Source organism: Phyllobates terribilis, unplaced genomic scaffold, assembly GCF_046119375.1.
Source record: "Phyllobates terribilis strain yellow unplaced genomic scaffold, ASM4611937v1 Scaffold_35__1_contigs__length_13245226, whole genome shotgun sequence".
NCBI lineage: Eukaryota > Metazoa > Chordata > Amphibia > Anura > Dendrobatidae > Phyllobates > Phyllobates terribilis.
The window spans coordinates 8,610,077-8,631,149 of NW_027362795.1; positions in this window are offsets into that span (position 1 = coordinate 8,610,077).

A 21,073-nucleotide genomic window follows, 5' to 3' on the forward strand; every position below is an offset into this window, starting at 1 on the left:
CAGTTCGACGGAAAGCTCGATGATGCGTGGGTCAGTCTGTGATTCTATTAGTAAAGACCGTACAGTGTTGATGCCATGGTCATGCGGTATAGATGTGTAGAGATTTTTCACATCAAAGGAGACTAGTATGGCTGTAGGTGGGACCTGCTTAAGGTTGGATAGTGTCTTGAGGAAGGAGCCAGTGTCCAGGAGGAAAGAAGGGCTTTTCTGTGTCAGGGGTATGAGGATTTTTTCAAGTATCTTTATTAATAGAATCACAGACTGACCCACGCATCATCGAGCTTTCCGTCGAACTGCTGACTCACGAAAAACTATTTTCTTTTCCAAGATAAGTACTATTTACAGATTAAGGGTACAGCGATGGACTCGAACATAGCCCCACCCTACGCCAATTGTTATATGGCCGCCTTCGAGAACCAAATCGTCTATACCAATCCTCTGTTCCAATCATACTCCATAGTGTGGAAGAGGTACATAGACGATATCTTCTGCATTTGGGGTGGCCCTTTCGAAACCTTCTTTGTCCATTTGAACTCCGCCTGGCCTGACTTGGGTTTCACCTTAACCCACGATAACCACAGGGTAAGCTTTCTTGACACAATGGTGATCAAAGATGTAGACGGTCTCCTCACAATGGATCTCTACAGTAAACCCACTGACCGGAATGGGCTCTTACATTTTACTAGCAACCACTCCGCCCACTTAAAAAAATCTATACCCAAAAATCACAACTCAAAAGGGTCGAACGGATTGTATCTGACTCCGAAATCCATGAACAGAGACTACAGGAGATGCGATCCAAATTTGTTGAACGTGGTTACCCCCCCACGGTCCTGAAATCCCACGGGACGGGCCCCGGTAGGGCACGTTCCGACAATTCAGACCGCATCCCCTTCGTACATACTTATCACCCATATGCTTATATCCTGCACAAAAACTATCCGCAGACACTGGAACATTCTACGGGCGGGATATCCCACCATAAGCAGTTTTCAGAAACCATTTATGCCATGTTTCAAGAGGGTCCCCAATCTCAGAGACACACTAATTCGTGCTGACATCGGCAGTAACAAACAGGGACCTCAACAACGGTTCCTCCACAACCCCAAAACAGGGACATTTCCATGTCTTCAGTGCCGACAGTGCAACAATGTCATCAAGGGCGGCGTCATCCATCACCCACACACCGGAAAAAAATATAACATCAAGGGCTACTTCACTTGCGACAGTTCATATGTAGTATATCTCATTACATGCCCTTGCGGATTAATTTACATAGGCGAAACCACCCAGGCGATTAAAGAGAGAATATCGAAACATAAATCTACAATTCGGTGTAAGAATTTACTACTACTCATTCCCCACCATTTTATCACCAAAGGTCACAATTACTGTTGAGCCACCTCCGTAGTGTTCGAGTTTGGTTCGGTTAGTCGAACACCCTTGTGTTCGCCGAACTGTTCGTCGAACTGTTCGTCAAACTGTTCGTCGAACACCTTCGAACACCTTCGAACACCGTTAAAACCAATGGCAGGCAAACAAAAACACATAGAAACACATAGAAAACACCTTCAAAGGTGTCCAAAAGCTGACAAACTGCTCAGAAGACATAACTAACACATGGAAAAGTGACAAGGACATATAGTCATGCGAAAAGAAAAGAGGTGGAGGAGTAAAAGGAGGGGGAGACACAGATATAGGCATGTCATGCCCTTCTAAAATCCAAAAAGTGAGAAGCCGACACGGCCAGTCCGTTCCTGCCCGTGCCACCTCCGTGTCGCAGGGTTTGTGCCAGAGCCGCGGTGGACCCTGACGGCCAGCCCCCCTCTCCCAATACTGGTGCCTGTCCGCTGGTGGGTCGAGCCCCCCCGCGGTGGGCAGGGAGTAACATCTGCAGAAGAAAGACCATCTTCCAGCCAAACTAAGATGTCGACTTCTTTTCGTGGACAATGTGATACGATCCCTTTCCTACGGACATACCCATCGCTACAAATTCCAGATGAGGCACAAAAAAAGCAGGTGCTTCAATGGATATCAAGTGCTCCTTCAAGTGGGCTCTCCACCACCTCAATTTCAACATCACAAATACTCCAGTCCTCAGAGGTGTCACCCCAATCGCACTTGCTTCCTCACAGCTCCCAAGTCTCCAGCTGCCCGTCTGAGTATGGGGTAACAGAGATGGTTGAGTCTGCACAGCTGTTTACTCATACTATAGCCTGGGAAACGGAGGTCTGCTCCAGAGCTTCTGTTAATCCAGACGAGGAAATGATCTGCACTGATGCCCAGAATCTTTATAAGTCAGATCCAGGACCAGATGAAGAAGGTTCTGAGCATAATGTAGACCCTCGTTCCCAAACTGTAACTTCTTTTGGTGGAGACAATGATGAAGACGATGATGAGACTCAAATACCTGATTGGAGCGACAACTTGACTTTTCGGTCAGGGCAGGAAGAGGTTGGCTCTGAGGACGACGGGTGTGAGAACACACAGGGTGATGATGACGAGGTTGTAGATCCCACTTACTGTCAACCCACAGTCAGCCAGTCGATGAGGTCAGCAGCGGAGGTGAAGGAGGATGTGACTAGCCCAGGGGATGGGGATGACTCGGTACCCGGGCCTTTGCCTGGCCTTGGGGATGTCGCGGTGGTCGGCTCCCTGGCCCGTACCCTGGGGTCATTCTTTAAAAGGGTGGATAATTGTTAATTTTATAAGAGACGTGACGCCACCTGTGGTATCTGGTGAGAAGCACCAGCGCTGCAGCAGTCCACTGAGGCCGGTGATAAGGCAGCTCAATGGTATAGCTCCCCACAGGTGGAGCTAGGTCTCAGGGCAGCGTATGCAGGGGGAATGCAGGACAGGCGAGGCCCAGCTGAGTCAGAGCAAGAACGGGAACGGACACGGTAGTCACTTCAGTACCTTTTACTGGTGGAAATTCAGGCACATCCCGGAGCACTGTAGGGTGAAGGGCGCATATCAGGATCCTCCCCAATGAGCGGGTGTAGGGCCTCCTGTTTCTTGCCTCTGCGTAGTAAGTTTCTGACCTGCCTGGAGCTAGGCCTAACTTTGTCTCTGTCCTGCGCTGGCTGACCTTGTGGTAGGACCTTCTCTTGGAGTTCACCCTTCCGGTATGCGGGGCCTAAGCGTCTCCTGGCTCTGTTACGTATCAGCACCTTAGCGATCCTGGGACTTGTAGTTCTCCAGGGATTCCGGTTATGCCTTACTGGGTCATAGAGATCCCGGTAAGCTCGGATCCGGTGTCCGGTAAATGCTTCAGGGTGAGCTGGTTAAGCTCCTCTGCCCCTTATGTACTAACTCGCCACTCGCCTTCGGCCTACTCGGGCCCTCAATAGGCTATACACACTAACGGCAGCTTGCCGCGCTTCACTGATCTTATGGCGCCGGCACACCTTAAGATCTATCTGGGCTCCCTGAATCTAGCTAGCAGGAGCCTCGTGCTCCACTGCTGAACTATTAACTGGGTTCTCTAGACTAGACTGAGCTCCACTGCAGACTGACCTCTCTTAGGCTTCTCTACTGCAGGAACTCTTCAGAGGAACTGAACTGCCTAGCTCCACCTTCCCTATTTATATCCCTAACGGGCTCCCTCTGCTGGTCTGAGGTGGAAGGTGGAGATGTGTGAATGTTTATGGGGGCTTCTTGTGGAGGATTCCATCAATGCACTCTTCTAGGATCTGTGATACCAAGCGCAGCGGGGCATCACAGATGCTATTGACGACGAGGTTAGGTTGCGCCTTCCTGGACAGAGACGGAGTACTGGAAGCACGTCAACAACTGCATCCTCAACCACAACTCTGCTTCTGACCACAAGTCGTAGTGGCTCTTCAGGTCGCATGGGCTCTTAGCCTTGCATAGCCTGGGCATTTATTCAGATCGATAAGGATGACCAACTCGTGTTATCTGTAATATTTGTCACCAAAAGCTAAGTAGAGGCCAAAAAATCCATAGTTTGAGTACTTCATGCATGTACCGTCACATGGATATGAAGCATAAGTTGCAGTGGGAAGCTCACTGTGCTACAATGCAGCCTAGCGGGCTGGGCCAACCACCGTCTGCCCCATCTTGTGCATCCGCAGCCTCTTCATCCTCTGTGACTGGGGGGACAGCAGTCACACATGTTTTTGGACGCAGACCTGCCACCTCTTTACCCGCAGCAGCCAGTGTGATTGGCAGGTCGTCAGTTCATTGGGAAGTGGAAACACCTGCTGGTGTTGAGCGCTCTCCGACATCGAGAGCACCACCTTTGGATCAAGGCAACCTAACATGTCCGCCTGCATCTTCCTCACAGACCGGCAGTTTGCCGGGGACACCCTACTCAACCCCGTCTAAGCACAACAGCCAGCCCTCGGTCCCTCAGATGTGGAAAAGTAAAAGACCATTTCCTCCTAGCCATGAGAAAGCTAAGAGGTTGAATTTCAGCATCTGCAAGCTGTTGGCTACAGAAATGCTGCCTTTCCGCCTGGAGGACACAGTGGATTTTCGAGACCTTATTGTTATGTTCTGCTACCAAAGCTAAGGAAAGAGAGGAGATCTGTCCCTACTATAAGACTCAGCTGAATCCCTACGATGTAACAGGGAACCTGATCCTGCGATCAGACCTGCTAAAGTCCTAATCTAGTCTGTACGAAGACCTATAGATGTGGGGAGGGAATCCCTACAAGTACTAAGGACTGGGAGGAATATGGGACACCTCCTAACAGAAATAGTAGCAGACAGACGAACAAACAAAATAGATAGAACATAGAGGTCCGTAGACCAAGCAAACTAACAGAGTTAGATACAGAGCACAGGCTAGCTAGAAAGTAGATATACAATGAAGTCCAGCAAAGCCAGAAGGGCGGAGCAGGATTAAATAGGCCAACAAAGTCATGTGACCAGCAAAGGAAAAAAAACCTAACAGCAAGGTTCTAACAGTACCCCCCCTTCTAAGAGAATCCTCCGGATCCCCTAGGACCAGGCTTATCAGGAAATCTCCTGTGAAACGCTCTGATAAGTCTGGACGCGGAAACATCATCTGACCTCACCCAAGAGTTATCCTCGGGTCCGAAACCTTTCCAGGCCACAAGATACTGCAAACTACCTCTATACCGTCTAGAGTCAAGGATGCGAGAAATTTCATATTCCCCGTCCTCCACCACCGGAGGAACAGAGGCAGAGGCGTCACCATCCGACACAACAGCTTTTTTTAACAGAGAGACATGAAAGACCGGATTAATTCTCCAGGAGGTAGGAACCTCCAACCTAACAGCAGATTGGTTGACAACCTGAAGCACCTTAAAGGGCCCTACAAACTTGGGACCCAATTTCTTAGAAGGAATCCTCAACCGCAGATTCCTAGAGGACAACCAAACCATGTCACCAACAGCGAACAAAACCTCCTGTCGTTTCCTATCAAAGTAGTCTTTAGATTTTCTGTTGGCCTCCTGAAGATTACCACGCACATCCGTCCAAACTCTTTCCAAATCACCGGAAAAATTCTCCTCCTCAGGCACGGCAGATCCCAACTTGGAGAACGACCCAAACGACGGATGTCTCCCAGAACAACAAAAAAAAGGCGAACAACCAGCAGAAGAAGATGTATGATTGTTCAGAGCAAATTCGGCAAGTGGCAGAAACTCAGACCACCCCTCTTGATTGTCTGCCACAAAACAACGCAAGAACTGCTCAACATCCTGGTTTTTCCTTTCTGTCTGGCCATTAGATTCAGGATGATATCCGGACGAGAACGACAAATGAACTCCCAACCTGTCACAAAAGGCACGCCAAAAACGAGCCACGAACTGAGGACCCCTATCAGAAACAATGTCAGTAGGAACGCCATGAAGTCTGACAATTTCCTTGACAAAGGCCTTAGCGAGAGTTTTAGCGCAGGGCAGTTTGACGAAGGGAACCAAGTGACACATCTTGCTAAAACGGTCCACGACCACCCAGATGACAGTAAAACCCCCAGAGGGGGGAAGGTCAGTTATAAAGTCCATAGCCAAATGTGTCCAAGGAGCACTGGGGACCTCCAAAGGACAAAGCAACCCCGCAGCAGGAGTATGTGAGGACTTAGATCTAGCACATATAGTACATTGGCGCACCCACTTAATGACTTCCTTCTGCCATCCAGGCCACCAAAAACTGCGACCCACCAGTCTCTTGGTCTCAGAGATTCCGGGATGACCTGCCAACCGAGATTCGTGACACTCAACAAACAAATCTCTCCTAAAGGTCCCAGGCACAAACAACCTCCCATGAGGAGTGTTAGATGGGGCATTCTCCTGAGCTTTAAGAATCTCATCTTCCAAAACGGAGTCTAAAGCAGCTATCACAACACCTTCTTGTAAAATGTTTTCCTCTTTCTCAGCACCGACTATGGGAGAAAAACTGCGAGACAAGGCATCCGCCTTAACATTCTTAGTACCAGGGATGTAAGTAACGGAGAAATTAAACCGCGAGAAAAACAGTGCCCACCTAGCCTGACGGGCATTCAGGCGCTTGGCAGCATCAAGATATATCAGATTTTTATGATCCGTAAGAACCTGAACGGGAAATTCCGCACCTTCCAAGAAGTGGCGCCAGTGTTCAAATGCGAGTTTAATAGCCAATAATTCCCGATTACCAATATCGTAATTCAGTTCAGTCTCCGAAAATTTTTTTGAAAAAAAGGCACAGGGATGTAATCCATCCCCGTTATCCTGAGACAATACTGCGCCAACCCCCACAGAGGAAGCATCAACCTCAACCAAAAACGGCCTAGTAACATCAGGCTGCATAAGGATGGGAGCAGAGGTGAACCTCTCCTTGAGATACACAAAAGCTTCAATGGCCTCAGAAGACCACTGAACCGCATCAGCACCTTTCCTGGTGAGATCAGTCAGAGGTTTGACAATACTAGAAAAATTTTTTATGAACTTTCTGTAGTAATTGGCGAAACCCAAAAACCTCTGTATCGATTTCAAACCAATAGGCCTAGGCCATTCCTGCACAGCCTGAACCTTAACCGGATCCATCTCAAAACCTTTGCTGGAGATAATGTAGCCCAAAAAACTAATTCTCTGTACAGCGAACTCACATTTCTCCAGCTTAGCAAAAAGCGAATTGTCCATTAATAACTGTAATACCTCACGCACGCTCCGCCAATGAGACTCCAGATCTGGCGAATAAATCAAAATGTCATCCAAATACACAACCACATTTTTACCGATCAAAGGTCTAAGGATGTCATTAATCAGATTCTGAAAAAATGCAGGAGCATTAGTAAGACCAAAAGGCATAACCAGATTCTCAAAATGACCCACAGGAGTGTTAAAAGCAGTCTTCCATTCATCACCCTCCTTCATGCGCAACAGATTGTATGCCCCCTTAAGGTCAATTTTAGAGAACCACTTGGCCCCCAATAACTGGTTAAACAGATCAGGAATCAATGGCAGTGGGTAAGGATTGCGTACCGTAATTTTGTTAATCTCACGAAAATCCAGACAAGGACGTAAACCGCCGTCCTTTTTTTTTACAAAAAAAAATCCAACCGCCACAGGAGACTTAGAGGGCCTAATGTGACCGGCGGCCAAACTTGTCTGTATGTATTCCTCCAAAGCCTTCCTCTCAGGAATAGTAAGGTTAAATAAACGACTTTTAGGAAGAGTCGCTCCAGGGACAAATTCAATAGAACAATCATAGTCTCTATGGGGAGGCAAAACCTGCGATTCCTTCTCAGAAAAAACTCTCCAAAAATCCTGAATAGGAACAGGCAATTCTCCCCTATCCAAAGCTGCAATACGCCCATTACAACACTTGTCATAACATTTATGGCTCCAGGATTTAATTTCACTGGTAGACCAATCCAGTACAGGATTGTGAAATTTTAACCAGGGCAAACCCAATATTACTGGAGAAGGCAAGTTATTCAACACTACCAAATCCAATTTCTCATGGTGAACACCATTAATAGTGAGAGGAAATTCACTGACCTTGAGAGTAATATTCTTCAAAGGGGAGCCATCCACAGAAACCACAGCAATGGGGGATGATAAAGGTTCAGGTTTTAAATTGAGTTTTTCCACGAATCCCCCATCAATTACATTCAGTGTAGACCCGCAATCAACAAACACCCGAAATTCCATTAATTTTTCCTGAGCAATCGTGGAAGCAGCTAAAAATATACCCTTGGAATTTAAACAGGCAATACGGGCGTGACTGACCATTTTTTTTCTTTCTTCATCCGAAGCTCACAGCCTTTAATCAAATGACCAGATTTTCCGCAATAGAAGCACAAGCCTTCTGAAAAACGACGGTCTTTTTCTTGAGAGCGAGGTGCCACCGATCCAATCTCCATCGGTTCACCACTGTTAGTACACACATTATCATAACCAGAAACTGACATAGCAGAGGATTTGCTCTCATTAACCCTAGCACGCAGTCTTCTATCCACCCGTATAGCTAATTGCATAGCCTGTTGCAAATCCTCAGGTGTAGGATAAGCAATTAGCAGGTCTTTAACCCTTTCACTGAGCCCAGCAAGAAATAGACTTTTCAGAGCAGAATCGTTCCACCCTGTTTGAGTGGACCAACGACGAAAATGTGTACAATATTTTTCCACATTACCCGATCCTTGTTTTAGACGTCTCAACTCAGTCTCAGCTGATGCGACACGGTCAGGATCATCATATAATAGTCCCAAAGCAGAAAAAAAACTATCCACTGATCTGAAGCATGAATCACTAGGTTGCAAAGAAAAGGCCCACTCCTGAGGCTCTTTGCGCAAAAGTGACATTATGAACCCTACGCGCTGGGATTCATCCCCAGAGGACTTAGGTCTCAAACGAAAATACAATAAGCAAGCATTTTTAAATGAAAAAAATTCTCGGTGTTCACCAAAAAATAAATCCGGCAAACATACCTTAGGCTCCAAGAAATGTGCTCCAGGACAGTTACTCACGTGCTGACGGAGCTCGGCCACCTCCAGAGAGAGTCCCTGCAGGCGATGAGCCAAATCCTGAACCGACACCATGATGGAACAGAAAAATCTTTCCTTAGAGAATTTGCAGGCTGGACTTACTGTTATGTTCTGCTACCAAAGCTAAGGAAAGAGAGGAGATCTGTCCCTACTATAAGACTCAGCTGAATCCCTACGATGTAACAGGGGACCTGATCCTGCGATCAGACCTGCTAAAGTCCTAATCTAGTCTGTACGAAGACCTATAGATGTGGGGAGGGAATCCCTACAAGTACTAAGGACTGGGAGGAATATGGGACACCTCCTAACAGAAATAGTAGCAGACAGACGAACAAACAAAATAGATAGAACATAGAGGTCCGTAGACCAAGCAAACTAACAGAGTTAGATACAGAGCACAGGCTAGCTAGAAAGTAGATATACAATGAAGTCCAGCAAAGCCAGAAGGGCGGAGCAGGATTAAATAGGCCAACAAAGTCATGTGACCAGCAAAGGAAAAAAAACCTAACAGCAAGGTTCTAACACTTATGTCTGTCGCAGTGCCCCAGTACCAGATGCCCAGTCGGCACTACTTCTCAAAGAAAGGTGTGCCTGCGCTCCACCAGCATGTCACACACAACATCACCGCTTCTTTGAGAAACTGTGTGTGTGACAGGGTGCATTTCACCACAGACACTTGGACGAGTAGGCATGGACATGGGCGTTACATGTCGCTGACTGGGCACTGGGTAACTATGGTGACAGCAGGACATGGGGCTGCTGTACAAGTCTTACCGTCCCCATGAGTTGTGCGTCAATCCTCTTTATCTCGAAGTTCCTCCACTGCTTCTGCCTCCTCAACCTCCTCTCGGTCCTCCACCTGCCCCCAAAGCCTGTCTGGTAATGCCACCTGCTTTCTAACTGCGCAGAAGGAATCCTGCACACCTCCTTACTATGCTGGCTGCAGGGCTCAACGGCATCAGTGTTTACTTTGAAATGTCTGGGAAATGTGAGTCACACAGCTGAGGAATTGTGGTCAGCTCTGGAGACCCAGTTTCATGAATGGTTGTCTCCACTGGACCTGCAACCAGGGAAGGCCGTGTGCGACAATGCTGCAAACCTGGGTGCGGCCCTTCGCCGGGGCAATGTCACACACGTGCCTTGTATGGCTCACGTGTTGAACCTGGTTGTCCATAAATTTTTAGCCCACTATCCCGGACTAGATGGCCTTCTGCAGAGGGCACGGTCGCTGTGTGCTCACTTCCGCCGTTCGCATCCCGCAGCTCAACGACTTACATCTCTACAGAAGTCGTTGGGCCTGCCAGTTCACCGGCTGAAATGCGATGTGCCGACACGGTGGAATTCAACTCTGCACATGTTGCAGCGACTGTGGCAGCACCGACAAGCCCTGGTGCAATACGTTCTGACGTATAGCCTGGGCCAACGAGATCCAGAGGTGGGGCAAATCACGCTGCAGGAGTGGTCTCAGATCAGGGACCTATGAAGTTGACGTGCCCCCTGGGCCGTGGGGTACCCTGAGCCTGGCCGGTAGACGCTGGGGGTTGTAGTCACTGTGGCGGTGACCCGGTCCGTGACCCAGGGCGGTCAATCCAAGGGTAATTTGTATATATGGATTTTATAATGTCCGACTGCGCCACCTGTGGAGTGCGGCCAAAGGGGTCGCCGCTGCGGAACAGTCCTCTGAAGCTGGTGGTTTTGCAGCAATGGTATTATTACTCACAACAGGAAGAGTGTAGCTTCAGGGCAGTGTGGGTGGATGATGGTGGTTGTAGTGCAGGGAGTCAGTAATGAACACACAGACCGTGTGATGCAGTCCCAAGATCTTTACTCACAGTTGTTGCAGTCCAGATTACAGGTACCAGAGCAATCTCCCCCGTCGTGCTGTGTGTACTCAGTGAGGGGCTCAGTCCACCCCCAGATAGCTCCGGAGTACTTAGCAGGACCCCCTTCTGTGTGTCCTTTCTCTGGCCTTCTCCCTGCACCTCACACCCAGTGACACTTCTGTCCGGTATCCTCAAGCCTTGGCGGGCGACGTGTGTTCCGTCCCCTGGGTCCTAGGTGGCAACCATCTTAGTGAGACTGGTGTGGACTTTGGCCTGCAGTACATGAAATGCTGCAGCCTCCGGTTTCTAGTTGAGCCTTGCTGTTTCTCCGCTAGTTGAGGGACCGGTTCCCCTTATCTGGCCTGACCCCTCTACCTCCTGGTAGCAGTGGGAGTACGGGTGGCCTTCTGCACGGCCCGTAGCCCTAGGGTCCCTTCGGTTCCTGGAGCCTTCCGCCTCCCACTCCTCTCTTCTCTCCTTCAGTCCTGGGCCTCCCAGGCTAGGCCCGCCTCCGGAGCAGAGCTCATGCCAAGCCTCTGCTCCTGTCACTTTTCCTCCTCTGACTGGCTTGCTCTAAGATGGCTTCCTATTTATACTCTCCCTGTCATGTGCTCCCCTAAGCTGTTCCCCTAAGCACCCACTACATAGGACCCTCCCACCAGCTAGGGACCTGGGACTGTGCTCTCCCTTAGGAGCAATCTCGCCCTACCCCCACTGCGGGTATGTGTTGGATGCAGGTGTTAGGGTCCCGAGCCATACACCTTACTTACCTGAGGGTGAGATACCACACCTCTGGGTGAGATGCAGTAACTCTGTGGCGACTGAACCCTCAGGGGCGCCACACACCCTTCTGCACAGTTTTGAAATGGTGACGAAGATGTTTAGTGCTGACGACGATGCCATTATCAGCATGACTATTCCGGTGATTTACATGCTGGAGCACACATTAAACAGAATTCAGAGTCAGGTGGTGGGACAAGAGGAGGTGGAGGAAGTAGAGGAGGAGTCGTATGTGGAAGGGGTAACATCTCCAAGGTCCAGACGGTGGGCAGCACCAAGGCGGCAGGCATGGGAGGGTGGGGGAGAGGGATTAACCAGGGCGCATGGTAGCAGCCAAACTGTTGAGGAAGGTGCAGGAGCTGAGGAAGAAGTGGAGGACGAACTGGCGATGGGCATGGAAGACTCATCAGATGAGGGAGACCTTGATCACATTTCTGTTGTGCGAGGTTGGGGGGAGAGGGCAGAGGAAGGAAGCATGATTCTTACCTCGATACCAACACAACAAGGACTTGGTCCTCCTGGATGCGCAAGACACATGAGTGCCTTCTTGCTGCACTACCAGCAACATGACCCTCGGATTGTCATAATTCGAAGTAATCCCGACTACTGGGTTGCCACACTCTTAGATCCCCGGTACAAAAGTAAATTTGCCGAAATAATTCCTGCCATAAAAAGGGATTGACGCATGCAGGGGTATCTGCAGACGCTGTTGCAGAATCTTACATGTGCTTTTCCACAAAACACCAGTGGTGCACGTAGTGAATCTCACACTTCTAACTTGCCAACCGTGGGACTGTCGAGTCTTCATCACTTAAACCGTAACAGTAACACAGTATCTGCTGGTAACAGCAATTTTGTGGAATCGTTTCACCACTTTTTTAGACCATCCCTTGCAAGGCCACAGGAGACAAGAAGTCTGACACATAGTCAATGCCTAGAGAGTATGGTACAGGAGTATCTCCAAGTGAACATCGAAGCCATGACTGTGTCACTGGACCCTTGCTCATTTTGGTATTCCAATCTGGAAAAATGGCCGGAGCTTGCCACTCACGCCTAGGAGATCTTGTCATGCCCTGCAGCCAGCGTTCTGTCTGAACGTGTGTTCAGCGCTGCTGGTGGTGTGCTGACAGATATGCGCACACGGCTGTCCACTGAGAATGTAGACAGACTCACGTTCATAAAGATGAACAAATCATGGATTCGCAAGGACTTTTCTACCCCTGTGTCATCCTTGGGAGATTAAAAGCTTGAGGATTTGGTAAAATCACCTCACCAACCGTTTTAAGCAACTGTGGGGCAATTGATGCCACTTAAGTGGTGTCTGTGCCACAATTTTGGGAAAAAATGGAGACTCTTTTTGGAGTCCCCTTGCTGTGTCTTACTTGACGTTGGCATCGTCAATTCCAGGTGGGTTGGGTAGCTCCCCCCCCCTTTTAACTGTAAGAAACTACATACACTATGGCTTATGGTAACACAGATGGTTGAGTCTGAAGAGCTGTTTACTCAGAGGTCTGCTCCAAATCTTCAGTGTCTGCTAGTCAGCGTAGAATTTTTAACTGCATTTAGCCTAGGCAATACTTTGGGCGTAGTAGCCCAGCTGCGAAGCAAGCTGCACCGCCTGTGTATCTAATAAGAATTTTTAAATGCATCTAGCCTAGGCAGACTGTAGGGACCCCCAACCAAACCCAGACGCTCAGCCCCCCTACCGCCCCCTTTCCTTGACAATACAATAATGTAACTCTTACAACTGGATGGGTGAGGATAGGTCACAGCTTTATTAACTCTTTATACTCATTCCATTAGAAAGGCATTTTATTTCTAAAATAATTCAGCTTGTTGCAGCATGCCCTGCGTCTCCACTCCGGCAAGTTGGCCAACAAGTGTAACTCTCCAACATGTCCTTTCTATTTCCAGGCCACAGAGGATCCTGCGTACTCGTATGCAGGACTCTGACCCCCACCCATCACTCTTAACGCTTGTTCCACTCCGTCCTGGAGTCCTGACAGGAATATGTCCAGTCCAATATCCATTAAGTGAACACCTTCAGGCCGTATGAGGCCTGCTTTATCTCCTTCCAGTTGTCGGTGTCATATCACTACACCGCCTCTGTCTCTTCTAAATTTTGCCATCCGAATATTTATTACCCGCCTTGTCCGTTCGATGGCCGTGATGTCTCGCGCACCTTGCCATACCGCTATCGGCACAATCTCTGACCATACTATAGCTAGTTTTGTGAAAAATTCTCTGAAGCGCTCAGTGTCTAGTTTCATTATTGCCATTAGTTATGCGCTCTTGTGATGGCCTAGGTTGTTTCCCCCGGCCTGTATAACTAAGATGACCGGACCTCTTGCCTCTCTCCCTACCTTGATTACCTCCATTAGTACCTGTGGCCATAGCAGGCCTCTAATACCTCTCCAGTTGAAATATGTGTTATGAAACTCTAATTTCCTCCCGCCTGGGCGGACTTTCGCCCTTTTTTCTGCCCAATATATATATGAGTGGCCTATCACCCACACTGTTGGCTTAGCGTCACCTGTAAAAGAAACAAACCAAGTTAGGATAACAAGTCTGGTCGTATGTATCTCGCCAAACACGTGGATCGCCATCTCCCTATCCTCTGAACTTCCGTTTCTGACAGTCCTGCTCTTGCTGCTTCCGTGGCCGCGCCTATGCGGAATGAGTGTGTCCCGTAATCTTTGGGGTGGTTCCCTGCCGATGTTATGCATTTATTAAATATAGCTTGGAACTGGTATCTTGATAATGGCGTTCCATCAATGTGTGATAGGAAGAAATTACTTTGTGATCTGATGGTTAGATATGCTTTTACTATTGTTACCCGACTCAGTGTACCGTTTGTGGGTTGTAGAAGTACCCAAGTGCCCCTGCCCTCGATTGGTGTATGCGTAGACGTATTGCATTATTGGCTATGACTACGTCCTGGTGTAATAAGCCTCCACTGGTGGTAATTTTGGATTGAGAGACTAATTCGCTTATGCATAGCGCCCCGAAGAAGGCGATCACAAATGCAGTAGACAGTAGTGTTGCTTCAAATTGTGAGTGTCATGTTAATGGTGTTAGTGATATGATGTGAGAAATCAGTTTTAGTGACACGGGACGGGACGTCTACACTCCTGACTTGGCTGACACCTTTTCCACCCTTTTATGGATTGTCTGATGATGAATCTTTGTCACATCTCCCCAATTCAGTAGTTGGAAGTGAAATGCTACTCCGGTCAGACACCGCTGCGCTGATGCCCCTGACATGCCCCTCATCATTAGCTGGTGGAGAAATTCTATGGTGACTTGTGATCTGGCTTGTTCACATTGGTCAACCCGTCTGCATGCTACTAGTCGTGTCCACTCTTCCCATGCCTTACCGTATGCTTGCCACGTCGACGGGGCAACTGACGCTCTGATTAATGGCATCAACTATTCGCCACTAGATCCCATAGGGAGGGTGGGCAACTGTTGCCCGATGGGTGGGCGTTGTGGAAGAGCTCTGTGAAAATCTGCCAATTGAATTGTTATAAAGCATTAGCAGCAGCTTTAGACCCATCAGCATAGTGGCTAGCGCGGACCCATACATTGTGTTTTAGGCACAGGAATGCTAGCCTGCATAGTAGGCCTAGCACTGGGAGAGACGATGATGCCATCTTATTAATGCAGTGCGCTAGGCTGGTGTTTTTTGTTATGAAACGTATATTTTTGTTAGCCAGGCGCGCGCCCCATATTTCTATTGCTACCACTATTGGGAAGAAAAATTATTTTCAGGGCTAGATGCAGCTAAAAATTATTATTAATTTCAAAGCTAGTGGAGCTTGGTATAGATGGCCTAATACAATGAGTCCCACACACTGCTAGAAGCCCAAATATTTTTTCAGAGCTAGATGCAGAAAAAAATTATATTCAATTTGCAACCTGGTGGAGGTTAGTATAGATGGACTAATAGACCAAGACCCACACACTGCTAGAAGCCCAAATATTTTTTCAGAGCTAGATGCAGAAAAAAATTATATTGAATTTGCAACCTGGTGGAGGTTAGTATAGATGGACTAATAGAACAAGTCCCACACACTGCTACAAGCCCAAATATTTTTTCAGAGGTAGATGCAGAAAAAAAATATTTTTAATTTGCAACCTGGTGGAGGTCAGTATAGATGGACTAATAGAACAAGTCCCACACACTGCTAGAAGCCCATATATTTTTTCAGAGCTAGATGCAGATAAAAATTATTTTTAATTTGCAACCTGATGGAGGTCAGTATAGATGGACTAATAGACCAAGTCCCACACACTGCTAGAAGCCCAAATATTTTTTCAGAGGTAGATGCAGAAAAAAATTATATTCAATTTGCAACCTGGTGGAGGTTAGTATAGATGGACTAATAGACCAAGTCCCACACACTGCTAGAAGCCCAAATATTTTTTCAGAGCTAGATGCAGAAAAATATTATATTGAATTTGCAACCTGGTGGAGGTCAGTATAGATGGACTAATAGACCAAGTCCCACACACTGCTAGAAGCCCAAATATTTTTTCAGAGCTAGATGCAGATAAAAAATTTGATTGAATTTGCAACCTGGTGGAGGTCAGTATAAATGGACTAATAGAACAAGTCCCACACACTGCTAGAAGCCCAAATATTTTTTTCAGAGCTAAATGCATAAAAAAATTATATTCAAATTGCAACCTGATGGAGGTCAGTATAGATGGACTAATAGAATGATGCTATGCCCAAGAGGTTTTACTTCACTAGGTGCAGTAAAAAAATTGGTATTCTATACACAGGTGGTGTAGCTTGCAACACAGATAGGCTACTCCACTGACTAACACACTCTGCAATAGGCCAAAAAGGATTAGGTTTGCTAGATTTAGCCAAATGCTGTGAAAAAAACTTGCACAGCACTGGCTCAGACCTGCCTGGCAAAAACTGATAGAAACTGATGTAACTTAGTCCTGAAAAGGACTGCAATTACAATTAGTCTTTACTCCCACAATCTATCTATTTAAGAGCACAGACCTGCCTGATAAAAGTCGTAGGAAATGCTGTAACCTAGTCCTTAAAAGGACTGCAATCACAACTATTCCCTACTCCCAAGCTATCTGTAGATTTGTGCGAAAATTGGCTTGAAATTAACAAGGTATAGCGCACACAGCAACAGCGGTGCCGTCTAACACGCAGCTGCAGCAGTGAGAAAATGGTGGCGACGGGGAAAATGACTGGGTCTTATAGGGCAAGGACATGTGACATACACTGCCAATGACACATGCCCTTGCTTGTGTGAAAAAAAGCAGTTCGCTCCATGTGTGCTCTGCTGATAGGCTGACAGATTGCACCTCCCCACTGTAAATGCGGGAAAGAGAAAAAAAAATGGAGATCTTCATTATTCCTGCAGAGATCCATCCCCTGTCCCTCCCCCCGCCCCACTGTACACTCAAACTGCGTATTAACATTAATTTTCATCATTACTGAGAAAAAATCCAGTTATGATTTTGGTGCACGAACAGTTATCGAACATAACCTCGAACAGCCGAATTTTTTTCAAATCGTTCGTGTTCGCCGAACGACTCGAACACCGCCCAAAACAGCTCGAATTTGAGATTGGCGAACAGTTCGAGTAGAACAACGCTCATCTCTACTCATATGGTCCCTACAATCCAGTCTTTATTACCAAACTTAACTTTTATGATTTGTTATTGTCTGTAGTCACAGTTTTTGACTACAGCATTTTGTGCCCAAAATACTCAGATTTATCCCCTTCCCACAGCCAGTTTTGTGTTTCTAATCAGGCCTCATTTTTCGAATCTGACGTGTGTCACTTTTTGTGATGATAACTTTGGAATTCTTCACAAAGGATAATTGGAAACAAATGGACCTTGCAAATTATTTTCCAACTTCTCTTGAATCCGACAATACCCTATATATGGTTGTACACTACTGTCTGGGCACATGGCAGGTTAAGAAGGGAAGGAGCGACATTTAGCTATATGAATGCAGATCTTGCTGGAATAGTTTGCAGACACCATGTATTGGGGGCACTGTTCATGGTCACCTGGCAGCTCAAAAGATGGCCCCCACAAACAGGCTTGGCGCTATCTACTCCATTTCTTAGTGTTATCTTACGCCCTATTCTTAGTGGCTGGACAGAGCCTGCGTCGCCCAGAACTTCTGGTTCTGACTTCTCCTCCATTACCAGCGATGCCTGCAGAATGAATAAGGCGTCTGGTGACAGAAGCAGATTTCACGGGAGCAGATCCCAGAGAAGATGGGACACACCATTTGCAGAATCCCTAATATGGCAAAATGGCAGAAAACCAGAACAGTAGAAATCCCCATAAAGTGACTCCATTTTGGAGACTATAACCCTCAGTGAATTAATCTATAGGAGTAGTGACTATTTTGACTCCACATGCACTTTCCGGAAATTAGCACGCAGTGGATGTTGGAGAGTATAAATTACAAATATATAATTTCATTACCCAACACATAGTGCCCAAATTGTGCTTCAGGAGACACACACCGTAAATTAAGTGGGTTCTTCTCACTATAGTAATGCCAAATAATGGATGCTAAATGTGGTTTAGGCACACTGCAAGGCTCAGAAGTGAGGGGGAGATCTGACTTTGGGAGATCAGATATTGCTGGATTGGTTTATGGAAGCCATGTTGCTTTTCAAGAGCCTTTGAGTCACTAATAATGTGGAAACCTCTGTTTTTCCACTGACAGATGATAGACCTGAGTGGGGACTTGTTTTTTATGAGATGAGTAGAAGTTTTTATTGGTATTATTTTAGCTTACATAACATTGGTGTTTTTTTATTCCATATTTGGGAAGCAGAATGAACAAATAGTTGAACCATGCTTTACTGGTTCATTATATGAGGTTTTCTATTAAACTGTGATCTGTCAGTGTCTTAGTGAATAATTCCATATTTTTGCATAACTTGCTGTTTTTACGGACAGTTTAAGTAGAAATGTCATAATGTATAAAATTCAACGATATTTTATTCTAAAATAATAATTGGTTTTATTCTTGGCAGATGACTGTACCAGGAGATCAGAGGGACAGCTGACACCTTCAATTTTTAAATCAGATGATTTTAAGATCCCACAATATACAATTGAAGTGAATGCCATTACTCCAGATTTAAAATCATACCTTCACAGCAAAGATTTGTCATCTGATCCTTTGAAACAGGTTATATCTTCTGATTCATTACCGACTACTAAGGAAAATCAAAGTCACAAAATAAGCATTAAAAAACGAACTGATCATAAAGCAAATAAGTCATTTTCAAATTCAGAATATGGAAATAGTTTTCCCTTCGAAAAGTCCTTTCTTAAACTTGAACAATTTGTTCCAAGTGTGAGAAATGTTATAACCAGAAATCAGATCTTGTAAGACACCAGAGAAGTCACACAGGGGAGAAGCCATTTTTATGTTCAGAATGTGGGAAATGTTTTAACCATAAATCGAGTCTTAATTGCCACCAGAGGACCCACTCAGGGGAAAAGCCCTTTTCCTGTTCAGAATGTGGGAAAAGTTTTAATCGTAAAATGATTCTTGATAGTCACAAGAGAACCCACACAGGGGAGAAGCCTTTTTCCTGTTCAGAATGTGGGAAATGTTTTACAAGGAAATCAGGTTTGATTAAGCACCAGAGAACCCACACAGGGGAGAAGCCATTTTCCTGTTCAGAATGTGGGAAATGTTTTAATCGTAAAATGATTCTTGATAGTCACAAGAGAACCCACACAGGGGAGAAGCCTTTTTCCTGTTCAGAATGTGGGAAATGGTTTAACCAAAAATCAAATCTTAATTGCCACGAGAGAACCGACACAGGGGAGAAGCCTTTTTCATGTTCAGAATGTGGAAAATGTTTTAACCATAAATCAAATTTTGTTAAGCACCGGAGAACCCACACCGGAGAGAAGCCTTTTTCATGCTCAGAATGTAGGAAATGTTTTAACAATAACTCAGATTTTGTTAATCACCAGAGAACTCACACAGGGGAGAAGCCTTTTTCCTGTTCAGAATGTGGGAAATGTTTCACCCAGAAATCAGATTTGGTTAAGCACAAGAGAACGCACACAGGGGAGAAGCCTTTTTCCTGTTCAGAATGTGGGAAATGTTTTAACGATAAATCAGATTTTATTAAGCACCAAAGAACTCGCACAGGGGAGAAGCCTTTTTCCTGTTCAGAATGTGGGAAATGTTTTCTGAAGAAATCATCACTTCTTAGTCACCAAAGTATTCACACAGACGAGAAGCCATTTTCATGTTCTTAAAGTGGGAAATGGTTTACACAGAAATCAACTCTTAATAAACATCGGAGAAGTCACACAGGGGAGAAGGCTTTTTCATGATCAGAATGTTGGATATGTTTTAACATAAAAATGTATCTTTTTAAAGGGGTTGCCCACTACTAGGACAACCTCTTGTCATTCCTCATGTTTGACCTCGTTAACATAAAAACACTCATACTCACCTTCCTTGCCAGCTCCGTTGCGGCGGTGTCAGTACTCGTGTTCCCGGGGTTCGTGAGGTTGTTACATCACACGAGCCCTGCACCCAATCAGCGCCAGCTTCACTGTCCCCACCTTGGACGTATTGAACATCAACAGGAAGCCAGGGGTTTGACTGCTCTCCGATACCCTCTTAATGTTCGATTTGTCCGAACTTGGGGACAGTGATGTCATCTTTTACTTTTTAAAAATTAAAATTACAAAAAGTAAAATGGGCCCATGCAAAAGTCTGGGCACTGTGCATGGTTGCTACCTAGTAGCCAGCCAAGAGTCTTTCAATTCTTGTTTGAGGGATTTTCATCCATTTTTCCTTGGAAAATTCTTCCAGTTCTGTGAGATTCCTTGGTCGTCTTGCATGCACTGCGTGTTAGAACCTTGCTCTTAGGTTTTTTCCTTTGCTGGTCACATGACCTTGTTGGCCTATTTAATCCTGCTCCGCCCTTCTGGCTTTGCTGGACTTCATTGTATAACTACTTTCTAGCTAGCCTGTGCTCTGTATCTAACTCTGTTAGTTTGCTTGGTCTACGGACCTCTGTGTTCTTTATATTTTGTTTGTTCGTCTGTCTGCTACTATTTCTGTTAGGAGGTGTCCCATTTTCCTCCCAGTCCTTAGTACTTGTAGGGATTCCTTCCCCACATCTATAGGTCTCCGTACAGACTAGCTTAGGACTTTAGCAGGTCTGATCGCAGGATCAGGTCCCCTGTTACAATCGTAGGGATTAAGCTGAGTTCTATCGTAGGGACAGATCTCCTCTCTTTCCTTAGCTCTGGTAGCAGAACATAACAGTAAGTCCAGCCTGCAAATTCTCTAAGGAAAGATTTTTCTGTTCCATCATGGTGTCGGTTCAGGATTTGGCTCATCGCCTGCAGGGACTCTCTCTGGAGGTGGCCGAGCTCCGTCAGCACGTGAGTAACTGTCCTGGAGCACATTTCTTGGAGCCTAAGGTATGTTTGCCGGATTTATTTTTTGGTGAACACCGAGAATTTT